The sequence below is a fragment of the Nycticebus coucang genome, chromosome 15 (genome assembly GCF_027406575.1).
Source record: "Nycticebus coucang isolate mNycCou1 chromosome 15, mNycCou1.pri, whole genome shotgun sequence".
Lineage (NCBI taxonomy): Eukaryota > Metazoa > Chordata > Mammalia > Primates > Lorisidae > Nycticebus > Nycticebus coucang.
The window spans coordinates 8239075-8261007 of NC_069794.1; the positions used below are offsets into that span (position 1 = coordinate 8239075).

The 21933-nt window shown below is 41.8% G+C and overlaps 1 pseudogene; it reads left to right on the forward strand.

Moving 5' to 3' along the window:
- The first annotated feature begins 482 nt into the window (after positions 1-482).
- LOC128566409 (probable E3 ubiquitin-protein ligase MARCHF10) lies at positions 483-7318 on the forward strand (annotated as a pseudogene).
- Positions 7319-21933: the final 14615 nt, after the last annotated feature.

Sequence of the window (21933 nt, forward strand, 5' to 3'; positions counted from 1 at the left end):
TTCTTGAACTGAGGGTAGGGGCAGAAAAATGTAAAAGGTTATTTTGGCCTTGATCCCTCAGTCAAAATATCCAGGGACCATCTATCGGTGGTAGCTAGTAAGGACTTGTGATATCTAGTAAAAGTCAAGAGAGCTGGTAATATGAGGAGAAAAGGATTCATTACAATTATAAAACTGTGGTTACCCATGTATATTTAGAAAGATATTTCAAGAAAAACTTTACATACCCTTCTCTCTTCCTGCCAGAGAAAGATGTTTTCCAGAAAAATTGTGTCATTACCACTTTCAGAGGCTGGATGAAAACATTCATTTTGGAATAGTTTGGTGAATAATCAAATACAACCAACGTGACAATGCATCACATGCTGAGGTGGACACACACACACACACACAGCATTTCCCTGGAGTTAGAGAGACACAAAACAACAGCAACAACAAAACACAGTGAAGTGATAGGAGCAGAGACAGACACTTGCCAAGGGATGTCGAAGGAGAAGCTGCCTTTGAAGACTGATGTGAACAGTGAAAACCCCCAGGATTATGCTCAATTTCACTTGCATTTGAACATGAATAATATTTGGCTAGTCATACAAGAGGGAGCATCTAGAAAGCGGGGAAAGCACATCCCAGGTGGTCCTAGAGAAGTCTTAACACCAAGAGGAAATAGAACATGTGGTTGGAGAGTGATTGTGAAAGATTTAAGGTATAAGAACTCCCTCAAGAGAAATTACACACAATAAGCAGTTGAAGGATAAGTGGGATTGCAGAGCTCTGCACCTTAGCCCAGAGTGTGCAGTCTTAGGAAAAAGGCACATACAATCCTCAGTCCCACTTGCTCTGCAGCTAGAGAAGGGCTCTATTATGAAGGCCACATAAATACTGGGAAAGCTAACTAGTGATCCATAGATGAATAGGGTTAAATATGCCTGAAGTGGTACTAACAGGGTGAGCAACAGCCACCTCTGTTACAATATGTGTTTTAAACTGACATTCACCGGGATGTAATAATATGTAGCCAAGCTCTGTGTATCATAAGACAGTTTCAAAATGAGAAATGGAGACATTGTGACATTTTATCAATACCTAAGGAGTCAGTTCACTTGGAATCTATCCAGTCTACTGCAGAGTTGCAATGGTGGTACTTGGAAGTATAGATTATTCACAAATTTCATGAGAGCCAGTAATGTATGGGGTGAATGGTCTAGAGGAAAGTTGAACCTGGTAACATCAAGGCAATCCATCTTCCAGGCGACCTATCACAGGAGGGTGTATAATAGTGATGTACTTCCTAGGGCACTGAGATTTGTTTCTGAAAGAAATAATGTGTTTATTTCTTTAATAAATTTCAATCATTAAAACAAATAAGCAAATATTTTCCAATTTACCTGGTTTGGAGTACTCTGCTTATGAGAATAAAGTGTCTTTCTGACATGCATTAGAAACAGTACATTTAAAAATGATGTAGTTGGGTCCAAATTCCTTCTCACTACTAATCCTGGTGGAAGATTAGTAGATAGAAAATTAGCCAGCACATCTCTTGCTCTTGACACTGGAAACAAACATAATGTTATAGTGACTCTTTCTCCTCATAATATATGGTTCATTTTGAAGGCCAACTCACAGCATACTACCTTTTTATTTTATGTAAATAAGCTCACCAAAGGTAAGAAAGACAATTGACAAGTGCATTTGACCTAAAATCTGCAATAGTCCACTGAGCAGACCCCAGACATTCTCCCCTGGACCACAGCCAACCTGCAGGCCCATCATCATGGGATACGTGTCTGGTGTTTTATGGTATTCAAATTTGGGATGTTTGTTATATGGTGTTATTGTGGCAACAATTAATTGATATTTGATTCAGTTAGTAAAGAAAAAATTGACAAATAATAAATGAGGACAAAATTCACAAAGATGTTTAAAAATTAAATCATGGACATCACTTACAAAAAACACAGAAAATTAGAATACATGGCTAAAAATAGCAATAATATTAGACTGAATTTCAAATCAGTATAGGATTCTGTTGCATGAATCAAGAAACTAGGTTCTTTTAAAAAACAAAAGAAACCTGAAGATCATTAGTGTAGCAAAAACACCACCAGCACACATGTCTTGCTTGGATTCTGCATGCGTTTGTGGGGATTAATACCTATATTCCTGCTAATGTTCATAAATTGGCCATGTAAGTTTGTACTAAAATAATCAAAACAGCTATTAGATTTGTTTTTTTTTGTTTGTTTGTTTTGTTTTTATTAAATCATAGCTGTGTACATTAATGTGATCATGGGGCACCATACACAAGTTTCATAGACCGTTTGACATATTTTCATCGCACTGGTTGACATAGCCTTCCTGGCATTTTCTTAGTTATTGTGCTAAGACATTTACATTCCACATTTACTAAGTTTCAAATATACCCTTGAATATTATGCAGCCTTAAAGAAAGATGGAGACTTTACCTCTTTCATGTTTACATGGATGGAGCTGGAATATATTCTTCTTAGCAAAGTATCCCAAGAATGGAAGAAAAAGTATCCAATGTACTCAGCCCTACTATGAAACTAATTTATGGCTTTCACATGAAAGCTATAACCCAGTTACAACCTAACAATAGGGGGAAGGGGGAAAGCGAGGGGGGAGGGGGAAGTGGGTAGAGGGAGGTGGATTGGTGGGATTACACCAGCTATTAGATTTGCTAAGCTAAGCATGGAATAAAATTGATTAGACCACCTCAACTAGTTTGAAACCCATAAAGAATCCAGAAACAGCTAAATATGTGAGAATGGTTGTGTGAGGCAGATAGGCTGGTTTATCTGTAGGATGCCTCTCCTCAATCCAGGGCAAAGTGCACAGAAGCCCATCCCTGGGGGCTCATCAAGACCACCCACGATGAAAGGAGCCCAGAGGTGCTCCAGATAAGGCAAGGGTGTTAAAATCATCCCTGGAGGGAGTCTCAGCAGGCAGTCTGGGTGAAGCCCTTTAAACTCCTGGTGGGCAGTTGGATTAGGACTACCTTGCTTGCCCTAGATAGTTGAAATGTGTTTTCTCCTCCTTTCCCTTTCTTTTATTTTTTTTTTTTTTGGCCGGGGCTGGGCTTGAACCCGCCACCTCCGGCATATGGGACCGGCACCCTACCCGTTGAGCCACAGGCGCCGCCCTCCTTTCCCTTTCTAAATAAATTATCTTCCATTTTGATGACTCACCACCGTATGTTCCCAATCACCCACCCGTTTCTTCTTTAATCAGTCTTCTCGGGGGTGTGGAATTCTTTCAATCTTATTTTGGCACCTTTGTATTTTTCAGATACCCTTTACGTTGTAGATCAATAAAAGGTTTCTGCGCAGTCAGAGAGCTTGTCTTGTTCTGCCACACGGCATGTGAGTCAACATAGCCTCTCCAGGCTTCCCAGACTTTACACACTAAGATGCTGCAGAATCTTGTTATTTTCCCCAGCGTCATCTCCGCTGCCTACACCCAACCCAGGTTGGAGCCCACAGAGGATCCTGACAAGTGAGGAAATCTTAACGGAAGGACATAAACCTGTTTCTTTTATACCAATAAAAATTTTGATCTCAATAGCCTGGAACCTGCTTTGCTAGCTGAGCCATATAATATCAGGACATATTTCACTGTATATTTTCATTATTTTTGTTGATATTGCCTGAGTTTTTAAAACTTCATTATAAATTAAGCAAAATGGGTCTGGTCTATTCATCTTTGTGATTTTTGTTTCAAAACAATTTTCCCTCCATTTGAGAAATTTCTAATGAGCTCTAATACTAAGTATTCAATGTATTTCTCATATTGTGGATATCTAGAGTACCTGAAGAATCATTTATTCATTTATTCATGCATACATGGATATCTACTGAGGGCCTGCCAGCATTCACTTAAAATGAATGAATGAGATAGTTAACAACCAGCAAAACACCTTGATCCTTGCTCTCAAAAGAAAGAAAAATAAATGATTGATGGAGACAATAAGAATAGAAGAACACAGTGAACTTCAGAACAACAAGATAAAACTGCAAGGTCAAGGAAAGAAAAAATCATAGTGTGATTCAGGGGTGAGAGACTGTCAAAAAAGGAAAAAAAATATTATATGACCTTGGCAGAAAAAACTTCTTATAATTTAGCTGTACAAAGAGAGAAGGAAAGTGATATACTGACACCGTACAGGTCCCAAATTGTGCAGGTGGCACTATGTAGTATGTATAGGTTGTTTGGTTAAGAAAATATTGGTAGAGTGAAGGATCATAAATGAAAATGGCAAAGTGGGAATCACACACAATAAAAACTGAGGTAGTCATTAGGCTCACAGTGCTGTTTTTATCTGGAGAACACATCAGAAGAGGCCAATGTTCAGAACCTTTATGAGTTTATGAGTCCAAGAGTTCATAAAGGCCAGAGAGCTCCAACACCTAACCTTCAGGCAGATGTCAGCTGGGGAAAATGCCTTTGTCAAGCTACTCTCATATTCTGAAGATACCCTAGAAAGCAAAACAGAGTGGGCTAGTCCAACAGTGGGTGAACTGACTGGAGTCCAAAGAAAGAATTAAGAAGTAAATGGCCTCACATTCTGTAAGAGGAGCTGTCAGGATTGTACAGCAGGCTGTCAAAACACACTCTTCATTTACTGAGATCCTCCATGTGCCATGTGGGTTCCGTGATAAGAAGCTGGGGATGCAACATTCGGTTGGATAGGCAGATGATCAGGACTGCAGATGGGGAAGAGAAGTTAGAGTTATGCTTTTTGTTTTCACACAAAATTGAAGTTTAGTTTCCCAAGGGCATTTCCTAAATGCCCCCTACACATAAGTCCGTTGATAGATTTCATGGATAGAGGCTCTAACGCTAAAGGTGTGGTCATCACTTCATTTCTTAGTCCTGTCCATTAGGGAACTGTGGCCCACTCGGACAGTTCCCCAGTAAGCAAGTTCAAGAGTCCTCAGTGATCACACATGCATCTCAGCCACAACAGTCTGAACATGCACTGAATCACTAAGGAAGAATGTAAAGAAAAATGACACGCCAGATTAGGGAAGGAATCAGACCAAAGAGGAAGATGCTGGGAGGCTGCCAAGGAGGCTGAGGAACTGGTGTGAGGACTGGCATTGGTGAGTGAGCAAAGCCGCATGTGAATTCTACCTGGGGATTCCTGGCATCCACCCGTTGGAGTCTCCTTTATCCTAGGATGCCTGATTTTATGCAGTTGCTGCACAGGTGACTCAGTAAAACAGCCCTTCAAGCAGCAGGGCCTCCACATACGGACCTGAGTTTCTAAGACAGACTCTAGAGCAGTGGTTCTCAGCCTGTGGGTTGTCACCAATGAAAACACATCCTGCACATCAGACATTTATATTATGATTCAATAAAAGTAACAAAATTAGAGTTATGATGTAGCAACAAAAATAATTTTATGGTTGAGGGTCACCACAACACGAGGCATTAGGAAGGTCAAGAACCACTGCCTAGACCAAAATGGAGGGTTGAGGCTTACAGGACGACAGGGCCACAAGCCAACTGAGCCAGTCTTGGACACGCACAGTGCCGGGACCTGGTCAAAGAATCGAAATAAACTTAGCATTGGGGAAATTTGAGGCTGAAATCTCAAAATACTCAATTAGATCATTTTTCATGCTCCCTGACTAAGGAAAGAATTGGTTCTTAAGAACAAGGGATGTGGAAGGACTGCATGGCTTGGACAATTAACGCAGGATTTAATCTCAGGGGCAGAGGTTACAGAGGTGCTCCCTGGCCACGCGATGGTGCCCAAGGCTAATTAGGAAAGCACCCTGGGCAGGTGGGGATGAGTCAGGAGGGATCCTGGAGCCTCTGCGGCAGGATTTCAAGAATGCACCTTGGAATGCGTCTGTGGCAACAGGAAGGGATGGATGGATCCTAGAGAAAAGTATAAAGAAATTGTTGGAACGGAAAAATTCTGGAAAGAATATAGCAAAGTCGGCACAAGAAAAAAGACAGAAACAAAGTGGTCCTTGATAACAGCACGGATAGCAGCTTTCATGTACTGAATGACAACTCTGTGCTAGACTGGCAATATGTGCTAATGTGTGCTTTTATATTTGATTTTAATTGAAATACTAAACTTAGATGAATTTAATAACTGGACTAATAGGACACAGTAGATGGTTTTAGTTGAGATGGTTGTTTCAGATGCTTTCCATTCTTTTTTTTTTTTTTTTTTTTTGGTAGAGACAGAGTCTCACTTTATTGCCCTTGGTAGAGTGCCGTGGCCTCACACAGCTCACAGCAACCTCCAACTCCTGGGCTTAGGCGATTCTCTTGCCTCAGCCTCCCGAGTAGCTGGGACTACAGGCGCCCGCCACAACGCCCGGCTATCTTTTAGTTGCAGTTTGGCTGGGGCTGGGTATGAACCCACCACCCTCAGTATATGGGGCCGGCGCCTTACCGACTGAGCCATAGGAATTCATTTGCCAATACTTAAAACCACAATTATTTTCCAGTAAACAGTACACCTGAATTTGATGTTGGGGGAGCAGAAGATATTACTTTAAGAAGCCGACTTCAGAGGGCTCCGCTGTACCCAGATGATCTTTTACTAAATCCACAAAGCAATTTGTCCTTGAATTCTTCCAACTCCTCTCCACCAGGAATGAGCATACAAGCCCATTTGCATGTGCCTGGGTCCCTGCAAGAAAATATACCATTTACTTTCTTTGCAGTGTCAGATTTCCCAAATCAAAATGATCATGGGAACATAATGGCATCCTTTGGTTACACAGATGGACAAGAGACCACTAAGATAAAGACAGTCCCTGTGAAACTCAAGAAATTGCAAGAAAGTCTCCTGGAGGAGGACTCCGAGGAAGAAGGAGACTTGTGTCGCATCTGTCAGATAGCTGGGGGTTCCCCAAGCAACCCCCTCCTGGAGCCCTGTGGCTGTGTGGGAAGCCTGAAGTTTGTTCATCAGGAGTGCCTGAAAAAGTGGCTGAAAGTGAAAATAACATCAGGAGCAGATCTTGGCACTGTGAAGACCTGTGAGATGTGTAAACAAAGCCTGCTGGTCGACCTGGACGACTTTAATATGACTGACTTCTACCAGAAGCATCAGCAGTCCCAGGCACAAAATGAGCTGATGAATTCAGGCTTGTACCTGGGACTGCTCCTTCACCTCTGTGAGCAGAGGTTTGCAGAATTCACGAGACTCAACTACAGCTGGTTCGCAAGAGAGAGGTTGTCAAGAAATTACTCACAACCCAGATGGGAAGAAAATGAAAGTTCTGAGTGGGGAGATGGGAAGGAAAGCAGCATTTCTCAAAGCCGGGTCGTCTAGCAAGAGAGCTGGCCGTGGAGCTCAGCGGAGACCTCTCGACGCAGCCATCCCTTTCATGTCCCCATGTGCCCACCTCCCTCCTTCTCTTTACTGAAACTGAAACCAATGTGTTCACAGTCACCATTTTCACCTTGTGCTACTTTCTTGTGGGGATCTAGCTTGAGCATCTACGGGCAACAACAGTGACCAGTCCAGTCCCAGACAGCTCAGGTCAAGCAGCCCAGAAGCCCAAGGGGACCCAGGAGCCCTGGTGGGCCCAGTGGCCTGATGTCCCACTGCTGAGGGCACCTGTCAGGCCTCACTCCACCCGGAGTGGAAGGGAGCCGTGCATTCAGTAAACTGACTTTATTCTCCAAAAAAAAAAAAAAAAAAAAAGTCCCAGATGCTTTCCATTCTTGTGTGCACATGTGTGTACATGTGTGTGGAATGCATGTGTACATGCACACTTATGCACCCTCCTCCTCCCATCTTCTGAGCACGCTGCTTCTGACAACTAGCACCCCGCACTTTATTCAATGGATACGTTTGTGCAATGGGAGTCACCTACATATACGAATAAAGATGCCCGGGGGATTCCAACTCCTCCAGGATGTCTTCTAACTAACAGGATGCTAACCACTCCTTGACACAAGGTGAGACAAATTCTGAAAGGTAAGTTGTGCTTTGGAGCTTTCTGTGAGCAAGCTGGCAGGGAGTTGACCTGCACACAGCCGATCGCCTTCTTTCCGTTCCTTCTCTTTTCTCCCTTCCTGCTCCTCTCACTCCCTTGCTGGTTTTCCCAGGAGAAACCCCTCAAAATCGCTTGCTGTGAGATGTTGAGACAGCACCTGTTTCTTGGGAATAAGACCCTAAGGAAGTATTGGAACCAAATGTGGCCCTGGGGTGGCTTCACTCCAGAACCCTGTTCCTCACTCCGTACCACCCCCGGTGAGCATGAAGGGACTGTTAGGCCTGTGACACTGGCCAACTTAGCCCCTCGTTAGCGTCTAGGATGACCCCTGACTACCCATGCTAGCTGCCTACACCATACAGATACTACCCAGGGATGGCAAGATGTGCAAAAATTTATGTAGCCAAATGTAGAACAAACAATATTCAGAAATCTTGAAAGTCCCAAAATACTGATGGTGAACCACAGTGCTTCCAGGGATACAAAACTTCTCAGAGTCAGGTGAATTATTGACAGCAGAGTTAAGCAAGAAATTGGAGACCAGTTTTTTGTTGCCCCTCTCCTAGAATCTAATGACATCTTCTTGAAGTAAAGTGAGTTTGAGGCATTTGAATGACACTTAAATGGGCTATGTAGCAGGCATTAATTAAGCATATGCCATTTCCCAAGAAGAAGTAAATAATTTCCAGCTAATTACCCTCTAACCTTCATATGTAGAGCCATCAAGTCACCGATAAAAGGCACTATCTCTGTGAACATGGAAGGAATGCAACTCATTCACCAACCGAGAGAGCCAAAAAGCTGACGCTGAAAGGGAATTGGTGACAACTTTGGAAAACAAGTAATGGGGTGGCAGGTACCATCTTGCAGAAGCCACCGGGCCGTTTATTGTTTGTGCAAGTTTTATCCTTGGAGGAAAAAAAAAAAGGATGAAATATAAGAACAACATCTTGAAGTACAATACTCTGTCACTCATATCATATTTATTACATCAATGCTTGAAGTTACTGTCATTTCCAAAACATTAAAGTATGTTTTTATGATATCTACTTTTTTTACCTGAAATGTTCCCAAATGTCTCGTGAGACTTATTTTTAAAGTATGTTTGTAATCCTCAGTTATGCTCCTGACTAAATGATGAGATCTTCATTTTCAATTGGAAAAAGAAGTTTGTTGCCAGATGGATCCAAACTCAGGAAGCCAGTGAGACTCCCTCACCCTCAGAAGAGCATGTCTCCCACAGAGGCATTTGAAAGTAGCCCCTTTATCTAGAAATTGGCCAGATTTTTTCACAAAGTCTGTTACCATTTTTCAAGCATCGAAAACTCTCCTCAAATTGTCCCTCTGGAATCATACAGATATCCAAGAGACCTACTCAAGTACTCTATTATTTAATTAAACATAAAAAGTATATGCCATACTTTTCATCACAAATAACAAGGTCGTGCTTGCTGTCCTACATAGGATAGGGACAAGATCAAACCTGGTAAGCAGACATTCCAACCTAAATAACGGGGATCTCTGGTTCTCTGGACAATACTATGCTTCCACAAACGAACCACATTACAAAATCTACTGCCTTATAATAGGCGTCATTCACTGTTTGCATGACCCTTGGGAACACTCTGATGCTCAAATAAAGCCATAAATTGTTCTTTAAATTTCATTAGAATATTAAAGATAAGTGACAGAGATGGAACAAAGGCCTAAATATAAAACATATTAAGATGAAGGCGCTGAGATGGTGTGTCGCAGAGGAATCCTCCGTGCAAAGAGCAACGTGAGCCTGGGCTGTCTGTCAAACCTCTGGAGTGGGGGTAGAGCTGAGAGGAAGAGGCGTGCAGCTGGGTCTTAGCACGAAGGGGTGGAGCAGGCAGCTCCCCCCACCGCAGGGATGTCCCAAGCCCTTCTCTGAGGACCCCACAACAAAGCTGGCTTCAGTATCCCCAAGAAGCAGAAACTCAAGGCTGCAAAGAACAGCAAGACACAGTAAGGTTCATTAGGTCTGGCTGCCGAAGGTGGCCCAGATGGTTCAGAAGATTAGCCAGGGAGAACAAAGTAAAAAGAGCTTCTGAACAGGTGACCACATCTCCGGGTCGTCCCCATCCCACACAACATCCACCCAGCACAGACCCTCCAGAGATGAAAGGAACTGGGTGAAGGAATTGCCTCTGAAAACAATGAAGACAGTCCAATGCCCGCACGTTTGTTCTGTAGATACTTGTGAGCAATTAGTGAGCAAAGGGATTTGGGTATAATGTTCTGTGTTTGCTCAAAAATAGCACTCTCCTCAGAGACCCCTCGCCAGAGTGTCGGGTCTCCTCGCCCAGGCTGTTCCTTCCTGCTTGACACCCTTCCATGCTGGCCTCGTAGAAAGGAGGGGGGTACAGAGGGGCGTCAGCTGAAACCCCTGGGCTGACCCACCTCGTCTCTCCTGCACCCCAGGAAGGAGATGGGCCCTCTGCGCCCCTCAGTCCTCCCATCCTCACGTAGATGTGAAAGACGACACCTCTCCACACTGAGCAGCTAAGTGCCTTCCCTGCCACTTTCAGTTGTGAGCTGGTCCTTCATCCTCCCAGAGCTCCCAGCAATCCTGACATGTATCTATCCCTCTCTAGGGCGGGGTCTCATTTTCTTGCTCTAGAAGGACCCAAGCCAACGTAAGATCCTCTGCATCCATCTCTAGACAACGGATGCTACAGCTGTGCGGAACCCAGGGACAGAGACACTGATACCATGCAGGCCATTAACTTTCTTTTTCAAAATCACCTTTCTCATTAGATTTGAAAAATGTGTTTGAGAACAGCAGTTTGTGGCAGTTGACTAGATAAAACTTCAGAAAGATAGTACACACAAGGAAAGGTGAGACAAATTGCAATGATAAGGTATGTCAGCAGAGGGCTGATGCTGCAAGAATAGAGTGCCTTTGTATCTGGAGCCATTCATTACACAAGGTTATGTCAGGCAGGTTGGCACAGAGAAATGAGGGCTCCTGTGCACACGGGGGCAGCTGAACAGAGTCATTGCTACCTCCCAGCTTCTGCGCCTTTCCCCAGACAACTCTGTGGCGCTGATGTGTTCATTTGAGAACTATATCCTATCTGAAAAGTTATTTTGAAAATAATTATTTGTAGTACTTTGATAAAATCTAAAATAATTACTCGGTCCACATTATGAAACTGATTCTACCGCAGGAAAAAAATATGAATTAATTCTGAATAAACATGAAAATTCAAAGATGTTCCATTAGCTTAGGAAACATAGTTACATTCCTCCAGGGGGATTAAAAAAGTAATGATATCATTTTTAAATCCTATTTATAATTGTAAACTATATTGATGTTATTTTAAAATATACCACTATTTTGCAATACGTGTTAGTAACAGTGTTCAGTTCAATGCCTCATTTTATTTATTTATTTATTACTAATTAAGCAGAGCCAAGTTTGTATTAGTATGTAAAAACTGCATTACTCAGAAAAAGTATTGGGAATAGGCAGATTTTTTTTTGAAAAGTCTTTATTGGGGGGGGGGATGTTGCAGGACAACACAAAAGAGGAGTGGGGAAAAGAAAGAGAGAGAGGAAGGGGCGGGGAGAGACAGAGACTGAGAGACCAGAGAGAGCGGGAATAAGGCAGATTTTTAACTAAGAGGATTTCCCAATTCTTATGTCTTCCACCTGGAGAAGGTTCAGAGCCTTTTTCATTGAACGCTCTTTTGGAAAAGGAAATACGGCCAGACTATAAATCTATAAATGGATAATAGGGATCTGATGCGAAACAATTTGGAATACTGAGACTAATGAATGTGATTGTGGAAAATCAGAAAAGAACCTCCGCGCACATCCCTAACCTATCACCTTCCAGGTGCATATCCACAATTTTTCACTTTATTATTTTTTTTAGCGTCTCCCAAGCTCTCTCACCTACTGAGAGTATTGCTCCCACAAACGAACTTCCTCTTCTCTCCTCTGTATCATTACGTGAGGCCACAGTTATGTGATACTACCCTCTACCATAGAAGAAACAAATATCTGAGATCAACCTCCCTGCAAACAGCCTGAGAATACAAAAAAAGAAAACAAACACTCTGACCCCAAATCTCTTTCTCCTTGATGTTCCATTGGACCTGAGGCGAAGATTTAGGGCGACTGCTATGAAGGAAGGTGCAATCTGAAGACATAATTGCTGGCTTATTTGTCTAGAAGTTCTCCGGAAGGCCAAAACGGAACACCATGTGTCAGAACCACCCATCTGAGGAGAAAGGGAGAGGAATTTATCCCTGGGCCCTGACAGCCCTGGTTTCTCATTGCCCAAGACTGTTCCTGCAGAGCATTGATGACACCACACTTACGTGTCGTGTGGCCAGGACCCTCGGGTCGCCGCCGAGGAATCGTATCCTGACAAATGGCACTTTATGTCAATCCTACAGTATGGGCAGGAGTCTGGGTCACCAGAAGCCTCCTCAGGTAGAGGCAGAGTGGCAGCATGGCCTCAGCTCCCTCTGCATCAGGAGAGAAGAAAATATTGCCTACAACTGGCATTTATCCTGGTGGAAGAGCTAGTGCCCTAGACATGTGAGGAATGATCCAGGAGGCTGTCGCCGGGGTTGTGGGAGCAGCTAAGGTATCTGAGCTCAACGTGCCTGCCTTACCCTGAGAAATGGGTAAGGCTTACTGAGCAGAAGGATGCCCATGAACTGTGACTGATTTTTGAAATATCTGCTCATTAGCAAACAAACAAATAAACAAACAAAATCTCATATAAGCCAATAAACAAATAGGCATAGAACCTGAATAGACATTTTTGCAAAGAAGACACACGAATGCCCGACCAATACATAAAACAAAACGTTCAGCATCACTAACCTTCAGGAAAATGCAAATTAAAACCATGATGAGATAGCACCTCACAGATGTTACAGTGACTCTTGTCAAGAAGACAAAGAGGAAAAAAAGAACCTCTGCGCACTGTTGATGGGAGTGTAACTTAGCAAATTAAAAATAGAACGTCTGTGTGATCCAGTCATCTCACTTTTAGGTCTGTATCCAAAGGAAGTGAAATCAGTCTCTTCAAGGTACTTCTGAACTCTCATGCTCAATTACATTAGCCAGGACGGGGAAACGACCTAAGCGTCCAGGGATGGATGGATAATGGAAATGAGGAGCTTATAACCTGGAGGCATTATTTTAAGTGAACTAAGCTTGACATGCCAGGACAAATGCTGTATGATCTCACTTACATGTGGAATCTAAGAGTCAAATTCACAGAAGCAGAGATCAGAATGGTGGGGGCCAGAGGCTGGGAAGATGTGGGTCAAACACCATAAACTTCCAGCTGTAAGATGAATAAATCTGGGATCCTAACACACAGCATGTGTGTGACTAAAGTTCATAATACTATGTGACTAAAGTTCTTAATACGGTGTTACGTACTTGACATTTGCTAGGAGGGAAGATTTTAAGTTTTCACGCATACATGTGACTACGTGAGGAGGTAGATGTGTTAATTAGCTTGGTGGTAGTAATTATATACCTTAAACATTTGCAGTTTTTACTTGCCAATGATGTCTCAATACAGCTGGAAAATAAATGAATGAAAGAATGTAAAAATGTGTCTGTACTCATTCAATTTCACCATTCCAACAAGCTGCTCTTATCAATAATATTCAAAATCTCAACCCAAAAGTCGCATGCCTGCCTGTCTTCCACTTTCCTAGCCTCTCAGCTGTCTTATACAGAGGGTGATGCGAAGCCTTTCCTGCCTTCCTAACAACTTTCCTTACCTCCTCATTTCTCTTCTTTTTTTAGGATTCTTGCCCTTTCTAGGGGATATCCCTCCTTTTTCTGATATCTCTCAATATCCAAGTACTGAGGCTTCAATCCTTCAACATTTTTTCCTCTATCTCAACCAATTCATTAGCAATAATTGCCATTTTATGCCAATAATTTCCACATTTACTGCTCTGATTTCAACCTCACTCCTGAATTCACCACCCAGATGTTCAATCATTTCCACCACACTTCCTCTTGGCACTCTTCAGATCTTAACTCAAATAAATAATCTATAGAAGAGAAATCCTGGATAACAAATAGAAAAGATTCTTAACTTCCATTGTAACCAGGAAGATATAAATTCACTCCCTAACAATATGCCATGTCACAATCTTTACAGTGGCAGAATTTTATTTATTTTATTTTTTTTTTAAATCAAACAATCAGCCAGGTGTGGTGGCTCTTTCCTATAATACTAGCACTCTGGGAGGCCGAGGTGGATGGATTGCTTGAGATCAGGAGTTTAGAGACCTGAGCAAGAGTGAGACACCATCTGTATTAAAAATAGGCAGTCTACCCAGGGTAACGAAGTGAGAGTCTGTCTCAAAATCGATCAATAAACAAATAAATAAAAAGCAAGCAACATGACATATAAAGTCATGGTGATTATGCAGGGAAAATTAAGTCCAAAGAGGCTCTTTACTCTTAGCTCTTGGGAGAACCACCAAGGGAAAAACATTAAACAGAAAAATACACGTGCCTGTGACTCATCATGTGTCTGCCTTTAAGACATGATCCTGCAGGAAGGATGTACTGAGTGGCTGTAACCTGTGACTACAATTTGCACCTGTTCTTAAAGTGACAGTAGGCTCATTACAAAATCAGTTACTACAGTTAAATGTAGAAACATCTAATTTTATACTAATAGTGAAATATACAAATTTTGATATATATATGCAATTTAGATAACTAAAGTAAATCTCAGGAACATAATGATAAACCAGGAAAGTGAGTTGAAGGACATGCACGTTTCTTAATGTACTGTGGACAATCATGCACATTTATAGCCAAATAACAGGGCCTGGAAAGACGCACAGCCGATTTAACCTTGTGTGTTGAAGAACAGAAATAGGCCCAGCTGGATAATAAATAAAAGTGTAAATACACATAGACAGTTTTTGTATATGTGCAATTTATTTTATGTAATGAAAAGTAATCTTGAAAGGAAAAAGCACCTTGCTTTTAAAAGCATTTTAAAACCTGTATCACTAGAAAGAAACTCACATGTATCAGTGCCCAACTCGAGGCCAATTTTCTGACTCAGACCAGAATGTCTGAGATTGAGTCCTGACATTACCTTTTACTAAATGCCTTATTTTGGACAAGTGAATTAGCTTTTCTAAGATGCAGTCTGTTTGTGAAAAAAGGATAGTAATAGTTCCTTCAAGTTAGCATGTCATTAAACTATTCATTTATAAAGTGTTTCATATAGTGCCTGACATTGACAAAAGTTCAATAAATATTTTTATTAGGCTGTGAATACAGGGTCTGCTGCCAAAGCCTTACCACACTTGTTGAAGGAGAAAAGAATACTGAAAAAAAATCAGATGTACCTTTTGTGTTTTCCACCCTGACCATTGTAGATAAGGTCATTAGCAAACGGAGCTGCAGCCTATTCTCCATTAATTAGCATGAGCCCTTGAGCATAGGTCAAGCTAGGTGAGCTGTTTTCTGTCTGCTGACACATAATATCATGTCCATAAATCTAAGAAAATTAAAAGAAAATATTCTATAATGTGCTTTTATAAAACCTGAACATAAAAAATTAAAATATGATTGAAAAACTGTTAATACAGTTATATATATTGGTCTAAATTATACTGAAACTAAGATGAATGATAAAACTGGAAACGAATTCTCTCCCAGTTTCATACTGAGGATAATAGATTTACCAGCTGGGGCAATTGCAAACAAAGGCTCTGTAAATATGTAACATTAAATTGGTTAAATTTGAGTCTGTTTCCAAAATTTATAGTATTTTTTTGTCTGCTTATTAGAAAATACAGCAGAATTGAAAGTTAAGGAAGAAATAAGGGAGATTTTTGCAAGAATAATTTAACCTAGGAAGACAGTTCTCTGCTTGGCCTGGTTACGGGGTTTCTGCTGAGGTGGCATTCCTTGCGGTGCTCAGCCTTGCAAACACAGGATTTTGTATTTATTCCCCAGGTTTTATTATTTCAACTTTTACGTGGTTTTCTTCTATAATTCCCTAGGGACCACCTGGCCTCCTTTTCAGACTAACTGCTTGGGTTACTGCTGAGGGCTTCTGATAGCCACCTGCATGCCCGCTGCCTCCCGGGGCCCTCATAAAATGAGCGCAGGGCCCACAGAGCAGTAAAACACAGCTCTCCTGGGGGCAGGTCCTACTCTTTCCCTTTCACTGCCATAGGCTAATTGAGGGAAAATATTCTAACCACTTTGCCATGTTTCATTTTTGATAAAACCAGAGAAATATAGAATGTCCATGGGGGATTTAAACTGTCACAGACACAACAAAATTTCAGACACAACTCATTTTGATTTTAAAGTGAAATCCATTTAGTTTTTTTTTTTTTTTTTTTTAGTTTTTCTACTTGATAGGACCTCAACATCAAAAGGAATTAAAAACAGAATAAAATCTCCTTGAATGTCAGGTATTTATTCGTATGTACCTATGACTGGGAAACAACCCATGAAGATGTCTTTAAAACATCTCCACAGGTGTGATTGGTTTATACATTTTGAGCCGATGGATTTTATATGGAATATTTTAATAGTGTGCTTTCGTTTTAAGCCATAGCTAGAACACATATTTGAAACAAAAAGACTAGACTGCCTTCATCTCCAAATATGTATTTAGGAAATGCCCAATAGCAGAATGTTTTGTGTTCAATAAAAGAAAAATGTAATTCCTGAATGCTTGTCACTGAGAAAATAAGTTTTGAATAAACCTAAATAAAGTGAGCACATGTGTCCTGTTGACACCCATGGCTTCCTGATCATTTCATACAGTTAATTCATAATTTTTAAATCAAGGACCACTGTAAAAGACAAAGGTGGGAGCGTCACTGTGGATGAATAGGAAAGTGAATCCTCCTGTCCTAGAAGGGTTTTGACTCCTCTGTGATTGGATGTAACCTGGCACGCAATTACAAAAAGACAGGTACAGGCCACGTGTAACGTCACTCTGTGTTTGAAGTAAAGCTCACCAAGGGGAGCCTTTTAGTCATTCACCTTTTAAAAGATTTCTTTGAGGTTTGAGATCTATTATTTTAGCACTGGCATAACTGCATTATTGCCTTAGGTTGGAAAATTGTTCACAGAAAATGGAAAAGTTCATCTTAAATGTTTGCTCTATTTTCAAGATATTTTGATACACAAAATTTAACATAGCAGACTGAAACTATATATTATTACATTTTTCAAAAGATATTTTAGTATATTATAACTTAAAAAGAGAAAAAACTATAGTTGAGGGAGTTATGTTTGATTACATTAATCTAATATTTACAATGACAGTATGCAAAATGTATAGCAGTCTCTGATTCCTTCAGCCAATCATTCCATGAATTCCTTCAGCCAATCATTCCATGAACATTTTCCATGCATCTTCCTGGTATGACATTTGGTCTTAGGTACTGGAAAACAGATGCAGAAAAAGACAGAAAATAAACCGTGCCTTCTCACAGTTTATAAACAAGTAAAACAAATGAACGAGACTCAGTGATATGTTTGCACACAAGGATTTTACATTGCACACAGTGATCAGGACTGGATATAAATCAGTAGGAAGGCAGGGGTAGGAACCATCAGGGTTGCAAGTTACACAGGATGGCTAAGAGCCCGTCACTGAGAAAATAAATTTTGAATAAACCTAAATAAAGTGAGCACACATGCCCTGCTGACACTGGTGGCTTCCAGGAGAAGTGCACACTGAGGGCGTTCTCACCTCTGAAGCTCAACCAGGAGGCCAGGATGCCTGGGGCCCAAGGGGTTGGAGGAAGAAGACAAAGGGACGGAGGGAATGTAGGACTCAGAATTACAGTATTTTACTTTTTACTCTGAGCGAGATAAGAATACATTAAAAATATGTGAGTGGGGTGGCGCCTGTGGCTCAGTGAGTAGCACGCCGGCCCCATATGCCGAGGGTGGCGGGTTCAGACCCAGCCCCAGCCACAAACTGCAGAAAAAAAGAAAAAAAAAAACTGCAGGAGGATCAGCCTGAGGAAACTGGGAGTCTGAATTTTGGCTATGGGAAGAGATGGTTGTACCGATCTCGACTGCAGGGGCAAGAGCTGAGTTGGAGACGTTGACTGGGAAGTGATCCATGTCAGGAGGGCATCCCTGTTTACAGGAGTGAATGAAGCGAAGCGGAAAGTGAGGATGGAGATGATGAAAGACTGAGCACTGGTGTCACGGAACAGTCAAAAGACAAGGAGATGTGAAGAAACGCAGGGGATACCAGAGAGGAAATAGGAAGAAAAATGGGGCACTAACCAGGTCACCGGGGGATCCTGAAAGTATGCCACATCTGAAGTGAGGGTTTCGAGGTCAAGAATTTTGTCAAATGGCTCATAGAGGTCCTACAGGGAGAGAATCAAGAAATAATTATAGGGCTCTATCATCTTTGGTGAACTCGACATAGTGGTTTGTTTCAGTGGATTCAGGGCAAAACCTTAGCATCTACACAGGGATGGAACAAGCAAAGGATCTGGATGGAGTTTTCTTGAAGTTCTCTTGCAAATACAAGGAGGTACCCGGAGGAAAAGGTGCAGACATGCACGAACATGTGAGTGAATTAAATAACAGTGAAAGATGCCCATGAGAACGATGCCCCGAGAGGGAACGATGCCCCACAAACACAGGAGGGGAAGGGGCCTCAGAGCCGGGTCCTGCCCTCAGTCAAGTCAGTTTCCATCACTCCTCGGTTATTACATGAGAAGGGCTTACTGGACCAACTTAAATGCCCCCTCACCCCAGTGCACGGTGTGCCTTACACCCTTACACTCTCATATTTTCCCACATGTCATAATTAACATACGAGTGCTGACAGTTAAGTTCACGGACACACCATCCTGCTTCACAGATGTGCTCCTGTCTAGGTGTGGTGGTGTCTTGCTGAGTAGGGCTCATTATTGTTTGTTTGTTCGTTTGTTTCTGTGGCAAGAATGTTGGGAGCTTGAGTTAGCCCAACAAATAAGCATTACATTTCTTGTTAAAGGTGCCAAGAGTGGAAGTGACATCAGGGAGGTGTTACTCTAGGTTTATGGGGGTAGGCCATGAAGGAAACAGCAGTGTGCAAACGAATTAAACATTTTTCTAAGGAGAGAGAAAGGGTTACCAAGGATGAGAGGCCAGACTGGCCAGTGAGAAGAAGAACTGATGAAAAATTGCAAAAATCAGTCAGGTAGGATGTAAGCACTCCAATTTGTACAAACACACAACATATCGAATCCCATAATGGCATAAATATATGTATGATCTATGTACAAATGACTTAATAAAAAAATCAGTCAGATTGTCTATTAAAATTGTCTGACTATGGGAAGCATAGCAGACCAAGGAAACATAGATGGGTCAAAATAAAAATCTCAACTGAATATCTTGGCATGAGAAAGCTGTGTGCCAAAGTGGTCCCGAAGGAGCTCAGCCATGAACAAAAGCAGAGAGCTCCCAGGGCACCATCTGGGGAAGTTTTTAGCCAGTAAACAAATAACTATCTTAGAACATCTTTCTTAGTGCCCTGATCTGCCCCCAATGATGTTTTTCCTTAACTAAAGATAACTAAACTATCTAAAGGAAAATTTTAATGACACTCAGGACATCAAGAGTAATATAACAATATCTCTGATGGCCATTGCAGAAAGAGTTCCAAAATTGCCTTCAAGAATGGAGTGGATGCTGGCCTTGGTGCACAGCTTCCCGAGGGGAGGGCTTTGAAAGTGACTGTCATAGTGATATTCAGCAATGAAGGATGTAGCACTTTTTCTAGGATGAGTTTATGAATTAAATTGTCGGCTTCATGAGTTCAACCTCAGTGAAAATAGGCCAGCTGGTGTATAAAGGTACAAGAATAAGTGAAGGCCATTCTCACATGTTAGTCTCCCATTTTAGTGAACCTCCTAGTCCCTACGGGCTGTTCCTTCCCTGGGGACTCAGGGTTAGAAGCTCATTTCACTTGCAATGTGCCCATTTTCAAGGCCTTGTCAGGGCAGTGGATAAAAAGGGAGAGAAGGGGACCACTTGTAAATCCCAAGGACTGGTGGTCACACAGAGCTGCTGCTCACGTTGCAGTGGTGAGAACTGGTTATGGAGAAAGGGCCACTCTCTTGGACATCTGAAAGAAAAAAGAAAATTTGGTGGAAGCTTGCTGCTTATAATGACTTTAAAAAGAAATAAATTAGTTTATCATTTCCTCTGCCATTATTAGAAGCTTCATTAAGAAGACTTATTTACTCTGTATTCCTAATGCCTTGACAAAAGTCAAGTATGTACTCAAAAAGTATTTCCCAAATGAACCACTGTGAACCACATATGCTTATTTGGGCTAAAAATAGCTTTCCCTGAACTAGAAGAGGAAGCTATCTTAACATTCAGGGTAGTATATCCTGCTAATACTATAGGTTGGTGCAAAAGTAATTGTGGTTACTCCTGGACCATGAATTCTAAATCATTATAACTAGGCTCAAACACATCTTTATTAACCAAAACAGGCACCAATATGATCAACACATTGTTGCCAAGGAGAAATACATTTATGTCTTCCTGTAGCATAAAAAGTCATGTTTGGGGATTTGACAAACTCTTGGAAAGAATTTTCTGCATCCTGCTGGTTGTGGAAGCATTTTTCTTTTCCCTAGAAAAAGCTGTGCAGGGGCTTAAAGACATGGTAGTCACTTGGTGAGAGGTCAGGTGAATGTGGTGGATGAGGGGAAAGTTCAGTTCATAGCCCAGTTCATTCAACTCTTGAAGCGCTTGTTCTGTGGCGGGCAGTCAGGGGTTTTCGCGGGGAAGACCTGGGCCCATTCTGCTGACCAGTGCTGACACGGTGCTGCAGTTCTTAGTGCTTCTCATCGATTTGCTGAGCAGCCTTCTCAGATGTGTGGTTTCATGGGGATTCAGAGGGTTGCAGGGGACCAGACTGGCAGCAGACCCAGGACCGTGACCGTGACCATAACCTTTCTGCTGTGGAAGTCTGTCTTCGGGAAATGCTGGTCTAGCCACTGAGCTGGTCAACGCTGGGGGTTTTATGAAATCCACTATTTGTTACACATTGCAATTCCATTGAGAAATGTTTCCCTGTTGTCTCACTTGAAAATGATTGCTCTGATGTTTGGTCAGCTCACCAGGCAACCGTTTGTTGAGCTCTTTTAGCCTTCCAGCTGGCTTCAAATGCTGAACAACCATTGCGTGGTCCTGGCTGAGCTCTTCAGCAGCTTCTCCTGCAGTTGTCAGAGGAGCAGGGTCGATGGTGCTCTCAGCTGGTCGTTGTCCAATTCTGATGCTGGCCACTGTGCTCTTCACCTTCAAGGCTCCTGTATCCCTTCTAAAATTTCTTGAACCCCCACTGCACAGATGTTTTCTGGCAGTTCCTGGGCCAAATGCACTGTTGATGTTGTCAAAAATATGATTCATTTTGAACTTGAATAAGAAAATCACTTGAGTTTGATTTTTGTCTAAAATCATTTTCATAATCCAAAATAAATATAAAAGGCCAGGCAGGGTGGCTTACACCTGTAATCCTACCACACTGGGGGGCCAAGGCTGGTTGATTGCCTGAGCTCACCAGCTCGAGACCAGCCTGAGCCAGAGCAAGACATGGTCTCAAAAAATAGCCGGGCATTGTGGCGGGTGCCTATAGTCCCAACTACTTGGGAGGCTGATGCAAGAGAATCGCTTGAGCCCAGGAGTCTGAAGTTGCTGTGAGCTACGATGCCATGGCACTGTACCAAGGGTGACAAAGTGAGACTCTGTCTCAAAAAAATAAATAAAATATACATCAAACAATAAGTCATTATCCCAAAAGCAAGAAATGTGTATTAAAATGAGATATAAGATAAACACATTTATTTAGGAATGTATTCCAGTATCAAATAGCAAATTTTAACACTGCAAAAAATGCAGGTACTTTTGC